The following is a 17,381-nucleotide window of genomic DNA, read 5'->3' on the forward strand; positions in this document are numbered from 1 at the left end:
ATACACTGCATCTCACATTTTCCATATAGAAAAAGTGACTTAGTGCTGAACTGATTTCTTTTCGCTCGCCGATACTAAGAAAATCGTTGTTAGTTTCTTTTCCTCCCCTAATTAATATGCTTAATATGCTTAAATTCAGGTGGTAGTCCCATATGAGTTGAGGTTGTTTAATTACACTTATAGACAATTCTCTGCCTATTTTGAAATATACTATCTTTTTTTTTGAAGGTCCATAATATTCAAAAAATTATTCTCTATACCATATTCGTTAATAAGAGGCAATTCTAGTTTATAAAATAATATATTTTATGCTAGACATTCCTCAGTATTATTTGAAATGAATAAAGAACATATAATTCTTCAAATTTCTCATGCAACAGAGTTTTAGTATATTCATTTATTAATTCATATTATGAATATCTTAAGCGACAACTTTTTAGATTCACACTTATATTATCCAACAATATACAATGTGCTTAAAATTCCGAAAAATTTTAAACAGCTTATTTAGCATAGTCTTACAACCCTCAACCATATGTAGTTCAAGCAGCACTAAAAAATTAATTAAAGTACATAACAGCATAGACTGCGATATGCGTTCAAAATGTCGATGTTCATGTGTCCTGCAGTTCACACGATGACGCACAGTTTGCTGCGTTCTTCATCGACCCAAGAGCCGAGTGATCCACCGCTTAGAGTGATACAATTTTTTTTTTTATTTCATTACGTCAATAATATTTTTATTGAAAGAAATTAAAAATACACCATTTTACTGGCATATATCAATTCCTTCAATAAAATTTTTTTCATACCTAAATAAATGTTGCGAAATGTCTTAGTTTTACATAATCGATAATAATAAGATATATGACAAGTATAATAATAATAATAATAATAATACATAACAAACGGTTTTTAGCTAATTTAAATTATTATATGTTGCATAATTGTATCTCATATGATTGAATAAAATATTTATATTTATTGGTTACTTAATTTATTAAATATTGCAATTCCCTAAAAGAGAAAAACAAATTTAATTTATTAACGGTTAGATGCATTAAAACAATAATGATCCTTCCGCAGGTTCACCTACGGAAACCTTGTTACGACTCTTACTTCCTCTAAATAATCAAGTTCGGTCAACTTTTGCGAAACAACCGCAACACACAAGGGGTCACAGTGATCACGTCCGAAGACCTCACTAAATAATTCAATCGGTAGTAGCGACGGGCGGTGTGCACAAAGGGCTGGGACGTAATCAATGCGAGTTAATGACTCACATTTACTGGGAATTCCAAGTTCATGTCAACAGTTTCAGTTCACAATCCCAAGCATGAAAGTGGTTCAGCGGTTTACCCGGACCTCTCGGTCTAGGAAATACACGTTGATACTTTCATTGTAGCGCGCGTGCAGCCCAGGACATCTAAGGGCATCACAGACCTGTTATTGCTCAATCTCATTATTGCTAGACGCAATTTGTCCATTTAAGAAGCTAGTGTCCTTATAATGGGACAAACCAACAGGTACGGCTCCACTTCTATAAACACATTCAAACACAATAAACATTTTACTGCCAACATGAATGAAGGCTATATAAGCTTCAACACCATAATCCTGAAGATATCTATTTAATATATTTGAGTCTCGTTCGTTATCGGAATTAACCAGACAAATCACTCCACGAACTAAGAACGGCCATGCACCACCACCCATAGATTCGAGAAAGAGCTATCAATCTGTCTTACACACTTATGTTCGGACCTGGTAAGTTTTCCCGTGTTGAGTCAAATTAAGCCGCAGGCTCCACTCCTGGTGGTGCCCTTCCATCAATTCTTTTAAGTTTCAGCTTTGCAACCATACTTCCCCCGGAGCCCAAAAGCTTTAGTTTCCCGGGAAGCGACTGAAAGAGCCATAAAAGTAGCTACACCCAATTGCTAGCGGGCATCGTTTATGGTTAGAACTAGGACGGTATCTGATCGCCTTCGAACCTCCAACTTTCGTTCTTGATTAATGAAAACATCTTTGGCAAATGCTTTCGCTTAAGTTAGTCTTACGACGGTCCAAGAATTTCACCTCTCGCGTCGTAATACTAATGCCCCCAAACTGCTTCTATTAATCATTACCTCTTGATCTGAAAACCAATGAAAGCAGAACAGAGGTCTTATTTCATTATCCCATGCACAGAATATTCAGGCATTTGAAGCCTGATTTAAGCACTCTAATTTGTTCAAAGTAATTGTACCGGCCCACAATAACACTCGAGGAAGAGCACTAATGCAGGTTTTTAAATAGGAGGAACATATAAAAAAGTACAAGTACCTAATTATATATAAGAACTCCACCGGTTATACGCTTACATACATAAAGGTATAGTACTAACTACAATTGTAAGGTGCACTACCCGTTTGAAGCACAAGTTCAACTACGAACGTTTTAACCGCAACAACTTTAATAAACGCTATTGGAGCTGGAATTACCGCGGCTGCTGGCACCAGAATTGCCCTCCAATAGGTCCTTGTTAAAGGATCTGAAGTGTACTAATTCCAATTACAGGGCCTCGGATATGAGTCCTGTATTGTTATTTTTCGTCACTACCTCCCCGTGCTGGGAGTGGGTAATTTACGCGCCTGCTGCCTTCCTTAGATGTGGTAGCCGTTTCTCAGGCTCCCTCTTCGGAATCGAAACCCTGATTCCCCGTTACCCGTTGCAACCATGGTAGTCCTAGATACTACCATCAAAAGTTGATAGGGCAGACATTTGAAAGATCTGTCGTCGGTACGAGACCATACGATCTGCATGTTATCTAGAGTTCAACCAGTGTAACGATCTTGCGATCGCTTGGTTTTAGCCTAATAAAAGCACACGTTCCAGAAGGTCCGTGTTTCAATTGCATGTATTAGCTCTAGAATTACCACAGTTATCCATGTAACTGTTAACGATCTAAGGAACCATAACTGATATAATGAGCCTTTTGCGGTTTCACTATTCATTCGTGTGTACTTAGACATGCATGGCTTAATCTTTGAGACAAGCATATAACTACTGGCAGGATCAACCAGAATAATGTTCATTTCATTATGTAAATATATTTAAAATATAATTACATAAATCTTCAAATATGTAAAATACATGACAACTCACAAATATTTTTGAATAATAAACGATAATATTCAATAATCGTATATATATATATGTTATACTTGACATGTACTATACGAATGTGGCCACAATTAGATAGCATTCACGTTCGCTAGTTATAATTTACAATTGTTTATATAAATATATATACTTATATATAAAATATATATGCACATAATCGTTCGAAAATATCATTTTATTTCAACTTACTAAATATATTATATCACACATGCATATTTATAATTTAAATTCAATTAAGAGGATTTTTCAATTATTCACAAAATATTAATTCTTTAGCTACGAAACACCGTCTTCTTTTGAAAAAGACATTTAATACATTATATGCTTATATAATATTAATAATTATAATAATAATTTTTTTAATAACATAATTATTACCTATTATGCAAACTCAAATATATGCATCCAATACATATAAACGTGATGAGCACACACTGCCCACCATGTATAGGATTTTCAGCAACGCAGCGCACTTAGGTGCATCCAGCACAGGAGCTTCATATGCCACACCACAGAAGAGCCCACTTACTGGCCAACAGATCCGACCAAACTTCCCGACACCCTGGACATGGCCCTCTCCAAAGGATTTGATAGTGCCAAAGTCTCGTGCTCTCGCAGCACATGCTCCCCCAGAACCCTAATCTCTCCCAGACTACCAACGAGGGTCCTACACCCCTGGTCTTCAGAGATCGCCTCGCTAGAAGCTGAGAAGAGACGGTTGCGACGAGTCTGGAAGAAATCCAAAAGACAAAAGGGTATTTAACAGAGTCGCAAAGCAGCTTAAGGATAAGCTCCTACAGCTCAGGCAGAGCTCGTTTGAGGAGTTCCTGGCCAATGTTGAGCCTGGAGACCCACAGCACAACCTTTGGCAGGTCACTCGTCATATAAAACGACCTATCAAGAGAGTTGCTCCAGTCCAGCGTGCTAGTGGCGCCTGGTGCCGCACAGAGCAAGATCGAGCTGAAGCTTTTGCGGAGCACCTCAGCGAAGCCTTCAAGCCGATAATAAGATGCACCGACCTGGATATCTCAGCTACGCAACGTGCCCTACAACTTTTAGATGAGAACACCAACAACAACCAAGACGAGCTAGCTCTGGTCTCGGTGGATAAGGTCAAACTTGAGATCGAGGGACTCAAGACGAACAAATCGCCGGGCGCTGATGGCATTGAAGCACTGGCTGTTAAGCTTCTTCCCCCTCCCTGCCTACAACTCCTTGCCAACATATACAGCAGGTGCTTTCAGCTAGGACATTTTCCAACCATCTGGAAACGAGCAGAGGTAATTCTTATACCTAAACCTGGCAAGCCTGAAGCCAATCTTGGCTCTTATCGTCCGATAAGTTTGCTGTCGATACTCTCCAAAATACTCGAAAGAGTATTCTTGCGCAGAGTATTGCCAGTGCTGGAAGAAGCTGGATTGATCCCGGATCACCAGTTTGGCTTCAGGCGTTCTCACTCCACCCCGGAACAATGCCACCGTTTAGTCAGAGCAATACTGGACGCATTCGAGGAGAAGAACTACTGCTGCGCCGTAATGCTTGACGTGAAGTAAGTTTTCGACAGAGAAACCTGCCTCAACCTCATTACACATTCCTTCAATCTTACCCGACAACAGAAGCTTTTATGTCAGATGCGGAGATGCGCGATCTACCACAAAAGGTATCAAAGCCGGTGTACCACAAGGCAGCGTCCTAGGCCCTCTATTGTACACGTTGTACACAGCGGACAAACCTACCCTTTTCAACGAGAACCTAACGGTTGCCACATACTCCGATGACACAGCCTTTCTTGCCACAGCACGAACCCCACAGGATGCGTCGGAAATTATACAAAATCAGCTAAACACCATCGAGCCCTGGCTGCGGAGGTGGAACATCTCGGTAAACCCTGAGAAGTCCATGCAAACCACATTTACACTCCGCAACGGCAATTGCCCGCCTGTCAGTCTCAATGGGGATAATATTCCCGAAAATCCCACGCCCAAATACCTGGGCATGACGCTCGACAGGTGGTTAACATGGCGCACACACATCCTAAGGAAGAGAAAGCAGGCTGACGAGAGGCTGAAGCAATTCCAATGGCTCATTGGAAGACGCTCGAAGCTTAGAAGCAAACTTAAACTGCTCGTCTACAAAACCATCATCAAGCTAATCTGGACCTATGACATCCCGCTGTGGGGCACTGCCGGCAAATCAAACTGCAGGAACATCCAAAGGCTGCAAAACAAGGCTCTGAGAAGGGTCTCGAACGCTCCTCCTTACCACGACAACAGCACCATCCACGAGGTACTCAGGGTTCCCTGGGTAAAAGATGAAATTCGAAAAGTGAGCACGAAATACACATCAACAGGCTCCATAACCACCCAAACGCATTGGCCATCAACTTCTTGGAAAACAGCCAAACCGTCAGAAGACTTAAAAGAAAACACTCCTCGACCTGCATATGGAGGATGATGATTAGCCCCCCATAACCCTACCAACCATCTCTTTTGAGAATTTAATCGACAAGGCTACCTCAAAAAATTTAATTATTGTCCGTACAGACAGATTTTAAATAAATATTGTTGACGAAAAACAAAAAAAAAAAAAAAAAAAAATAAAAATGTATAGGGTTTTGTGACACGTTTTCTACAATGCTTTTATTTTATTTAGTATTACTATCTAACGTATTTTTTGTTGCACTAATTTAATAATACAACAGTAAAACTTCATTATTTTTAACTTTTTTAATCGTATTGCCTTCTATATGATTATTTTCATATATTATTTATATATGACTTATGCCGGCAAGACTCACTCCATATACATAGTAATATATATTTCACTTGTGAAATTTTTCTCATATGACTTGCATGCTCGACATCACCACCCCTATATAGGTTTTGTGACACGTTTTCTACAACCAGCTCATTTTACTAAGGTCTACCACCTAATGTATCTTTATGTGGCACTAATTTAACAATACAACAGCAAAACTTCATTATTTTATTATCAATAATTTGTATTAAATACAAGTACAATCGTAAATTGTTTAACATTGTTTAAAATTTTTGTCAAAGTTGAAATCGGTAGAACCTCATATCATATGGCTGCAGTTCAATAAAAAATTCACCAAGTCCAAAAAAGTTTTTTCTCAAGATAAATTCAAAATCTTATCTCATTATAATAATAAGCTGTATAAAATGCTATTTGAAAAGTTTTTTCTTCAATTTTCATATGTTGAAATTTTTTGTTAAAGTTGAACTCATATTTCGCTAGAACCTCATATAATATGGCTGCAGTTCAATAAAAAAAATCACCATGTCCAAAAAAATTTTTTCTCAAGTTAAACTCATATCTCATGTCTTAATTTGCCCCACTAATATGATGGCGTCCTTTTGGCTACCAAATTCATGTAATTGCGTACCAAATAAATCCATATTTACAAAACGCAAGCATTCTGTAAACATAGATACACCATGCATATTTTTAATTTTCGCCACTAATATGATGACGTCCTTTTGGCTACCAAATAAATATATATAACTAACGCATACTAAATAAATGCATATTTAAAATACGCAAGTATTTTGTACACATAGATATACAATGCATATTTTTAATTTTCGACACTAATATGATGCCGTCCTTTTGCTACCAAATTCATGTAATTGCGTACCAAATAAATGCATATTTGAAAATACGCAAGCATTCTGTACACATAGATATACCATGCATATTTTAATTTTCGACACTAATATGATGCCGTCCTTTTGCTACCAAATTCATGTAATTGCGTACCAAATAAATGCATATTTAAAATACGCAAGCATTCTGTACACATAGATATACCATGCATATTTTTAATTTTCGACACTAATATGATGCCGTCCTTTTGCTACCAAATTCATGTAATTGCGTACCAAATAAATGCATATTTAAAATACACAAGTATATTTTGTACACATTAATATAGTACACATTATATATTATATAAATTTTCTTCTTATATGCGTAACTGTATAACATAATTAATAATAATCATGCATACAATTTTGCATATTTATATATATAAACATATATACGTTTCCATATATACAGTGGCGTGCAAGTGTGAGTACATGTTTGCAACTACTGACTTTGGGCTCGCATAAAAAAGTTATTAGTAAAGTAAATGAACCAAAATTTTTTGTGTTTATTTTTTGAATATTTATTAACAAAATTGTATACAAAATATAACAAAAAAAACTAATTGGTTTATTTAAGAAATAAAAACAAAAAAAAACTCGCATGTACTCAGTTATGCTTATTTTGAACTTTTTAACAAATGTTGCACAGCTGATGCAATTGAAAGCTTAATTACAGAATTTTACCGTTTGTTTTTGAGAAGCTTTTGTTTTGAAGTGCTTTATGATAGCTTTTAACTACAAACATACGAAATCTCACGTGTTTTTGCTCTTTTGTATGAAAACTAAAAAATGAAGAAATTGCCTACGGTCGTTGAAGATTCAGTTGTTAACTTAACTGAAAATGGATATTCGACACGAATGATCTCCGAAAAGTTGAAAATCAGTCAATCAGTAGTCATTCGTGTGCAAAAAAGGCGCAACGCTGTACCCAAGGTGCAAAGAAGTGGACCACGTCGAATTTTGACTGATGCAGATGCAAGGCTTATGATGCAAAAAATTAAAAAAAGAGAGAAATTGTACACCTAAGGATGCATCCGCAGCCATAGGTAAGCCCGTCAGCCAGTGGACAGCGTGTCGAGCACTTAGGCGCATTGGATACATCTCAGAAGTAAAAAAGAAGAAACCGGCCTTGTCCAACAAAAATATAAAAGCGCGATTAAAATTTGCGAGGGCGCATAAAAAATTGGAATCTGGACGACTGGAAGAAAGTTATATGGTGTATTAGAATGAATGCAGGTGAAGTTGTGTTTTTCTAAACCACGAGCGAAGGTTCGCTCCAGTGGACGTTTATTTTCCGAATAATTCAATACATTTGTTCTTATACTTAAGTAAACTATTTGAGACGCTGCTAAGTCGCTGCTTCGTTGAAGAAGTGGCGGCAGCGCTGCTTATTTTACATAATTATTATTTAATATATAATTATATGTATATGTACTATATGGAGGAGCATGTGTTATGCACAGACAACGGTCAGTGGCCGGCGTTTATGCTGACGCGGCTTTTAATGTGCCGGCTGCAGTTCAGGTGACATCATATTGCAGTGCACTTGAACTGCGCTGGGCATTTGTGTTGTTTTCTTTATATTAAAGTGTCAATGCACTATTTATGTATTTCGGGCAGCAACAGAGAGTTACTGCTTCCGTATTTAATGTTACTCTGGTTACAGTGTAACTTCGATATATGTGCATACCACATCTCCTCCTTTTGAAAAATAACGTATATATGTAATATGAAGTTATTTTTAATGTATGTAATATGGAGTGTATATCGTGTAAAGTGTGTTTTGTTCTTATATTTATTAATTATTAATGTATATATATTTTTTTGTGTAGTAATAAAACGTTATTATCAAGTATTTAGATTAAGAGTAAATGAATTGATTTCATGTTGTTTTGATTTGTGAAATGTATTAATTTTTGAATAACTTTAGTCTATTCTTATTAACAGTTTGTGGTTTCTTTTTTCCTACATCTACTACTATATTGTTTCTATCTTCTATTTTTATTTCTTTATAAGGTCCTAAGTATTGGTTGTCTAATTTATGACCCGTATAATTTTTAAGTAACACTAGATTTCCTACTTCTAACTTTAAGTCATTTACTTTTTTATCATATTCTAATTTTCGTTTTTGTTTTTCTTTTTCTATCATTAGTTTTGCTCTTTTATATGCTACTTGTAATCTAAACTTAAATTCTTTTGCATAGTCGTCTATGTTATATATTGGATCTATTTTTTGTAAGTTATTAAATTCTATGAATTGTCTTGGTAGTCTACCATAAACAAGTTCAAATGGACAGTAGTCATGTACTGTTGATGGAGTAGTATTGAAACAATATGTGAAATAATTTATCCATATGTCCCAATCATCTTTATCGATCGATATGTAAGAACGGATATATTCGTTGAATGTTCGATGACTTCTTTCTACTGTTCATAAAGTCTGGTGATGATGTGCAGTTGAAACTATATTACTGATTTTCATATATTTGCACAGGTCTTGTATAAGTGAATTTTGTGTACTCAGTACCCATGTCTGTTATGAACGTCTTCATAGGACCGTACTTTAGTACAAATGATTCAAAAATCGCTTTGGCTACTGTTTTTTGCGCTTTTATCTACTACTGGAATTGTAACTAGATATTTTGTAAGGTCGCATATAATAGTTATTGCATACTCATTACCATGTTCTGTTCGTGGTAATGGCCCCAATTGTATCGATTAAAACAGTGTCGAAAGCTGTATTTGGGGTGTTTGTTATGATCATAGGGGCTTTTGTATGTGTTGTAGTTTTCGCTTTTTGGCAGTCTACACACGTTTCACATAATTTTTAATGGTTTGAAGCATTTTTGGCCAATAGTATGATTTCTTTATTTTTGACAGGGTACGCGTAATCCCTGTATGGCCTCCTTCTATTGGATCGTCATGATATCTTAACAGGATTGCATTAATTTGACTTTTGTCATTTTTGTCTATGTGTGTCACTTTTTGTAATAGCGCTATTTTTATATTTATTAATTCTTTATTGCCCTTATTTTTAAATTCATTTAAAGTGACAGATTCGAAAATTTGTTCACTTGGTGACATCTGTAAGTTAGTGATTTTGTGTATCCCGGCTTCTGAAATAAGCCTTTGAAAAAATTGACCTAAATCGAATTTTTCATTAAAATATAAATCTTTAACTGAAAATTGTGAAATTATTTGTTTTCCTCTTTTAAATATACATTTAAAATTGTTCATTTTTTAATTTCACGAATTTCTTTACGTCGTTATTGCTAACAACTTCATAGACATTGGGCTCATATATATTTTCATGTATTTTAATTTTTTTCATCTGCGCAGATGTTTTCCTGTAGTTTTGATGATCTCGTTTGTACCATCAATATTTTTCTGTTCATTTGTATTAATTCTTCTACGTTTATGCGAGATAATGCATCCGCAACGTGATTATCCTTCTCCTTGAGGTATTAAATTGTAAATTGATACTCTTCTAAATCTAATCTCATTCTAGTCAGCTTTGAAGATGGTTTCTTCATTGAAAATAAGTATACTAACGGTCTATGATCTGTTTTTACTAAGAAATGTCTTCCGTAGACATATGGTCTGAAATGTTTTATTGCTCAATGTATAGCAGCTAATTCTTGTTCTGTAGTTGATTTGTTGCTTTCTCCCTGTGTGAAAGCTCTCGATGCATATGCAATTGGCAGTTGCGCACCGTCGTACTCTTGACATAGTACTGCACCACATGCATGTTTACTTGCATCTGTGGTTATGCAAAATTCTCTGCTGAAGTCAGGGTATTGCATTAATGTTGGTTTCATTAATGCCTTTTTAAGATATTTAAACGATTCTTCACATTCTTTAGTCCACTCGAATTGGACATTTTTTCTTGCACAATTTTGTTAAATGACGTGAGTATTGCGCGAAATTATTATTAATGAATCTTCTGTAAAAATTACAAAAAGCGACAAAACGTCGTGCACTATCTGCATCTGTTGGAGTTGGATAGTTTTTAATAACATCATATTTTTTTTCATCAGGAAGGATGCCATGGTCTGTACATTTATGACCTAGAAATATTACCTCGTGTAAAAAGAATGAACATTTCTCCGGATTTAATTTTAAGTTGTGTTTTCTACAAAGTTCAAATATATTTGTAAGATTTTTGAACATATGTCGTTTTGAACATCCTATAACCACTAAATCATCCATGTAGAGGAATGCTTGCGATGGTTCTAAGCCAGAAAAAGCAAGTTGCATCATTCTCATAAATGAAATTGGTGCTATTTTTAGACCATACGGTAAATCGCGTAAAACGATATGAGCCAGTGCTCGTAGAAAATGATGTTATGTTCCTAGATTTATCTTCTAGTTCTATTTGGTGAAATCCTGACATGAGATCGAGACATGAAAATATTTAGCTCGACCTAATTGATCTAAATATTTCTTCTATTCTTGGCAATGGATATTTGTCTGCTAGAAGTTTTTTTTATTAATTTGTCGATAATCAACTACTAAATGCCATCTTTTTTCTTTTGAATTTGGGAGTGATTTCTTGGAACAAAGAGAAGTGGGCTGTTATATTCTGATATAGATGGTTCGACTATACCATCTTTTATCAATTTTTTCGACCTGTCTGTTTATTTCGGTTTTTCTGTCTCTGCATTTCTATAATTCTTAATATATACTGGAGTTTTATCTGATAATCTTAATTTTTGTTTATAAAAATTATTACTTGAAATAGCTTCTGTTTCTAAACCAAATATATCACTATATTTGGTACATAATTCTGTGAGTTCTTCTTTAACATGTTCAGGAAATTGTAATTTATTTAGAACTTCTTTTGTTCTATTAATTTTATTATCATTTATTGATTTCGTAATCGTCTATTTGGCTCGAATATAATATTTGGGTTTTTAATATTTATATTCTGATCTGTTGTATTTAAAATACGAGCTATTGCACTATTACTTTTCACGATACTGTTAGCAATTAATACTCCAGGATGAATTTCCTGGTTTGGGTATTAATACAGTATCTTTATCAATCTGAAGTGTGACTTTTCTCATTACTTTTGACCTTGCTGGTAATAATATTGAATTATCAATATCATTTTATAATAGCGGTACATGTATTTGGTAATCTAATAATAATAATAATAATAATAATATTAGTTCATCGTTTTGATAATCTAATATGCAATTGAATTTCTTTATAAAATCGAGTCCTAGAATTCCGTCACAAGGTACGGGAAATTCGTTTTGGACTATTTGAAAGTTGTGACTGATTATGAAATAATCAAAGATAAGATCTATTGTAGCTAAACCTATTGATTGTACAATTCCCTGACCAATTCCTGATATATTTGTCTTAAAATTTACATTTATTTCTGAGCTTAGATTGTTATCTTTTAAAATTGATATATTCGCTCCAGTATCTACTAATAATGTTAGGATTTTATTATTTCTCTGATTCTGTATTCTTATTAAACTGCTGAGATTTAGATTTATGTTGAAAATTTTTAAGACTGGTTGCTCAAGGGGGTTTGAGTGTTTTCCGAGTTACCTTGTGTAACTCGTACTTGATTGTTATTATTATGTCTTCTATTACCTCTATTTGAGCTGCCTCTGTTTGAGCCACCTCTAGAGTTATTAGAGTTATAATTACTACTTCCACCATTGTTGTAATACCTTTGGCCGCCTCTGTTGTAGTTACGGTCTCTGAAATTACCTCGACCACGGTTTTCCACCGCGTTCAGCGTAATTTTGGTAATACATGATGGAGTGTTTTTCTTCTGATATTTCATTTGAAGTTTCTATGAAAGCAGATATTGCTTCATCCATGTTGTCAAATGTATGAGCACGCAAAACCGCTTTTACTTCGTTGTGAATGCAATTTTTCTTCATTGCTGTCACCGCATGTTTGGTACTAAGCATTCTAGCTTGTTCCATGCTGAATTCCTGTTCAATATATGCTCCTTCTAGAGCTTTAGCTAGCTTTTCTACCTCTTGGGTATAGACATTAGCTGTTTTGTTATTCTGCGTAAGATTCAATAACCTTGCAGATAGATTGTTAATAGACTCACCTTTGACATTATTTTTAAGTCGATTGATGATTTGGTCTATTGTATTTTCGTTCCCTATTAAGTTTCTTGCTGGTCCTTTCAACTTTGTCTTTATTAGTGACACAGCTAAAAGTTCATGTGCGCCTTGAATTTCTTTTACTATTTCTAGTGCATCTATAAAACTACGTAAGTTTTCAGCTTTACCGTTGAACTCCGGTATAAGCCTAGATGCAGTATTTATGAATTCAATATTTTGTCTGCGCCATGATTCTTGGCTTCTGTTCTATTCCTGAATTTGATTCTGATTCTGACCAGAATTCTTCTGCTACTTCTGGTAAATTAATTACTGCAGGTATTGTAAGATCATTCAGATCTTTCTCTTTAATTTCCTGTTCGATATTTTCTAAGTTATCGTCTTCTGCTGGGTTAAACTCGTCTTGGTCTATTAGTTCTAGTTCTTCACTAGTTCTAACAAAACAAAGGGGTATTTAATATAGTCGGTATTGATATATCTAAACTATACCTCCTTTGTATTGATACTAAATTTGATCGAAACTTGATCAATAGTTTAGATACCAATGACCAGTGAGCTTGATTTAATTTTCCCCTGTTGTTGTGTATTAGTATCCGTGCTTCATTAAAAGCATTCTACTAATATCTTAGCATGTTTAGTAATTGTATCGGTTAGAATATTTCTATTCTGAGATAAGCATTTGTATGACTTATCAAATTTTATCCTGATACTCTGTAAAGTGGCACTTATTTGTTGCCATTCCATTTAAGTATTTAGATGTATAACAATCCATCTCATGCTTTTTAAACAACTCTCAACTGTCAGAATCACTAAAAACTATTCAAAAATCATTATATATATTGTTTTTTTTTGTATTGTATTGATTTATTAGTCATATTTTATTTATTAATCATTCATTTATTCTATGCTCCACAAATATTCATTTGATTGTAATCATTGTTATTTCTTTTTTTTTTAATTTTATCTAAATCATTTGCCTGGCTCATGTACTTTTTCTTCAGGCATCTATTATGTAGTTTATACAATTTGAAAAACAAATTGGCTGATAAGATTACAACGATTTATTATCAAAAGAATGTTTGTAAACGCTAAGTCAATCGAACTTGACTCTACTTTATTTATAACGTTTGCAGTGGAATCCACTGTCTTTGTGTCGATTAGACCCATTGTGTTTAAGTGTATTCTACTTGTGTAGTCGAAATTTTTTCTTCCTCGCTATATTTACTTATTGCATTTGTTTTAATGCTCATAAAAATTTTTTTTTTTTTTTACAATATTTCCCTGCCTAATATTTCATATGGCTTTATTGGGCCATACTTCTTGCCGGTCGACTCAATTGTCGACGGGCATTACAAAAATGTAATTTAAATTTAAGTTTAAATTTAATTTAATTATACTATAGTCTGCTGTAGTCCTGCACCTTGGTGTGCTGCCAGCCTCTGCGCTCTAAGTAGCGCTGTCGGTCACTATGGTCAACTTGGAACATTGACGGTGCCGGCGCTGGTTGCGTAGGCTTTCTTTTCTTCTTTCTCGTTGACCCGGGAGAGGGCGTTGCCGGTGATGGTTCACCGATGTTTTCACTTCTTCTCTACTTATGGCCAAGGCAGGTGCCTAGGCAATGCGGGCTTCCCAGAGGTCCCTCACAGTCCGCAGGGCATTGTGGAATATGCTTGGTAAATCCTTCGGGTGAAGGACGGTGTGTGTTAGTGATGTTTTTCTGCGTAATTGTGGTACAGGGTTGGTTTTTTGTCTTTAGGAATTCCTCGAGCGCCCGAAGCTCAGCGGTGAGCACATTTGCCTGTGCCCACGTTGAGGGTTTTTGGCTTTAAACAAAATCTGAACGAGTTCAGAAATTCGTTTTCTAGTTCTTTTCCTTTGAACCGCTCCTTCGGGTTTTTCGCTTCTTAATTCCGACCATACCCTGTACTCACTCAGAAATTTTTCTTCCGTCTTCCCGTTTCTTCAGTTTCGGTTTCGATTTTCTTTCAATTATGTTTCAGATTTGAATGCCAAATCCAAGCCAATAAAATGCCATTCCAGAGACGATGATTTGAGTCTTCACTGATAATTTTAATCTTCGTCGTCCAGTCCTCCAGGACTATGTCACGGTCGCCATGTATTTAATAAATGCAGGTGAAGTCGTGTTTTTGAACCACGAGCGAAGGTTCGCTCTAGTGGACATTTATTTTCCGAATAATTCGTTACATTTGTTCTTATACTTAAGTAAACTATTTGAGACGCTGCTAAGTCGCTGCTTCGTTGAAGAAGTGGCGGCAGCGCTGCTTATTATACATAAGTATTATTTAATATATAATATAATATGTATATGTACTATATGGAGAAAGCATGTGCTATGCACAGACAACGGTCAGTGGCCGGCGTTTATGCTGACACGGCTTTTAATGTGCCGGCTGCAGTTCAGGTGACATCATATTGCAGTGCACTTGAACTGCGCTGGGCATTTGTTGTTTTCTTATATTAAAGTGTCAATGCACTATTTATGTATTTCGGGCAGCAACAGAGAGTTGCTGCTTCCGTATTTAATGTTACTCTGGTTACAGTGTAACTTCGATATATGTGCATACCACAATGCCCTTGAACTGATTACGATTAGTCTTGATTTACGGAACGCGGCTTATCTACTTCTTGTTTTTCACACAATAAATGCTGAGTCATGACCTTGAGCAACAAAACTGTCCCCGTAACCACATATACTACCCACTGTGGGCCGCATCCCAGCAATGCAAGCACTCCAGTAAGAGAAGCAAGGGTCAGTTAAAAACACAGACAGTGTGGTTGTGCTGAGCAGATGACTACGTTTGTATTTGCAATCGAGAGCGCAAGCGTGTGGAGATACCTGACAGTTGCAGCACAGAGCCAATCACAGAACACGACGCAAGATAGCAGATCGCGAGCAAACGAAGTAAAGCACAAGGAGAGACAGTGATAACAGCAGCGACAACAACAACAGCTGAAACACCAAAATCACCAGCAGCAACAAATACGCAAACAACATACTCTAGCAGTGGCACTGACATAACAATAGGTGCCAGCAATGTAGACAATATTGATGCACTACGTCGAACAACTACAGCAACAACCACATCAACAACAAAAAAAAAAGTACAAAAGCCAATACAACTGCAACAGCAACCAATTTAGCAGCAGAGCTCTATTACAACTCTGCCAATTCTAAACACAACAACAACAAATAGGATAACAACTACAGGACAGAGTGATACAGAGTGTTCACCTCCCAGATACAGAGTGTTCATCTCCCAATGGATATTATAATCAATAAGACTAGACGAAAATTTTAATATAATTAAATAATATTAATTAATTTACCAAATCTCATCAATCTAGACAAGGTCATAACGAAAAATAAATAAAGATTAGATAATATGTCGCCGCAGCCAGGAGCATACATGAAGCCGCTACAACACATTGACCATCATTGGGGTCACTGACGACTCGATACAGACAATCAGAATCCGATACAGACCACCATAGATGACATGCAAAAAAAAAAAGACACTTGCGTCAACTTGCTGCAAATGTCAAATTTGGAGGCAGATGCCAGCTCCCAAACAATGCATCGCAAGTGGAAGTGGAGGCCTTCCCAGTTAGGCCATTGCAAGGGCAGTGCCCTTGTATAAACATCATCACGGTTGCCGCACTGATACGGAAGATGCCAGTACTATTTCATTCGGTACTCTTGTGATACTGCAAGAGTTGCCAATTGGAAGCGGACGCCAGCACTCAAACCAATCATCCCACAGCAATGATTAAAGTCTTCCCTGTTAGGCCTCAATCACGACAATTGAGCGTGCATGATCCTTATGCAATATAGTGCACTGGCATAAAAGCTGCTAGATACCAAACCATTGGCCCCACCACTTGACCAAATAGACGCAGCATATGCAGCAATATGGAGGGTCTTACTGAATCCCTGTCGTCGAGAAAACACATTGCAGCAAATCCATTTAGTATGAACGATTTAAAGAGTGATCCAGACACTCACTCTAAAATAGAAAATAACATGGTTGTTAGTTATAATCTGCTACTAAATGTATAGAGGTCAAATTCTCACTCTGTGTAATACATAAGTATAAATGTTTTGTGTGATGTGTCTGGTATGATGCATCACCTCACAACTACAGTTTAACACGATTCCAACTACTGACAATAGATAAAAAATTAGTTTAATTCAATGCAATACACAATACTCAATACTAACCGTAAACAAACTCCTGCCAATCATCGGTGACAACAAACACTGACGACTTTCCACACTGGATGATTATAAGGACATCTGCAACTACTTTACCTGAAGACAATTAGTAAATATGTAGACTGAAAGGTATTTTCTTGGTCTGCCACCGGTTCTTGATACCAGTAACAATTTCGTTGCCGCAATCTGTACTTGAAACAAATTGAGCTCGGAGAATGTGAA

At 35.9% G+C, this 17,381-nt stretch overlaps 2 pseudogenes; both read right to left on the bottom strand.

Annotated features, from left to right (window-relative positions):
* Positions 1-547: 547 nt before the first annotated feature.
* Positions 548-700, bottom strand: LOC117577363 (5.8S ribosomal RNA; annotated as a pseudogene).
* Positions 701-1,069: 369 nt separating this feature from the next.
* LOC117577387 (small subunit ribosomal RNA) lies at positions 1,070-3,065 on the bottom strand (annotated as a pseudogene).
* Positions 3,066-17,381: the final 14,316 nt, after the last annotated feature.

Source organism: Drosophila albomicans, unplaced genomic scaffold (genome assembly GCF_009650485.2).
Source record: "Drosophila albomicans strain 15112-1751.03 unplaced genomic scaffold, ASM965048v2 utg000301l_pilon, whole genome shotgun sequence".
Lineage (NCBI taxonomy): Eukaryota > Metazoa > Arthropoda > Insecta > Diptera > Drosophilidae > Drosophila > Drosophila albomicans.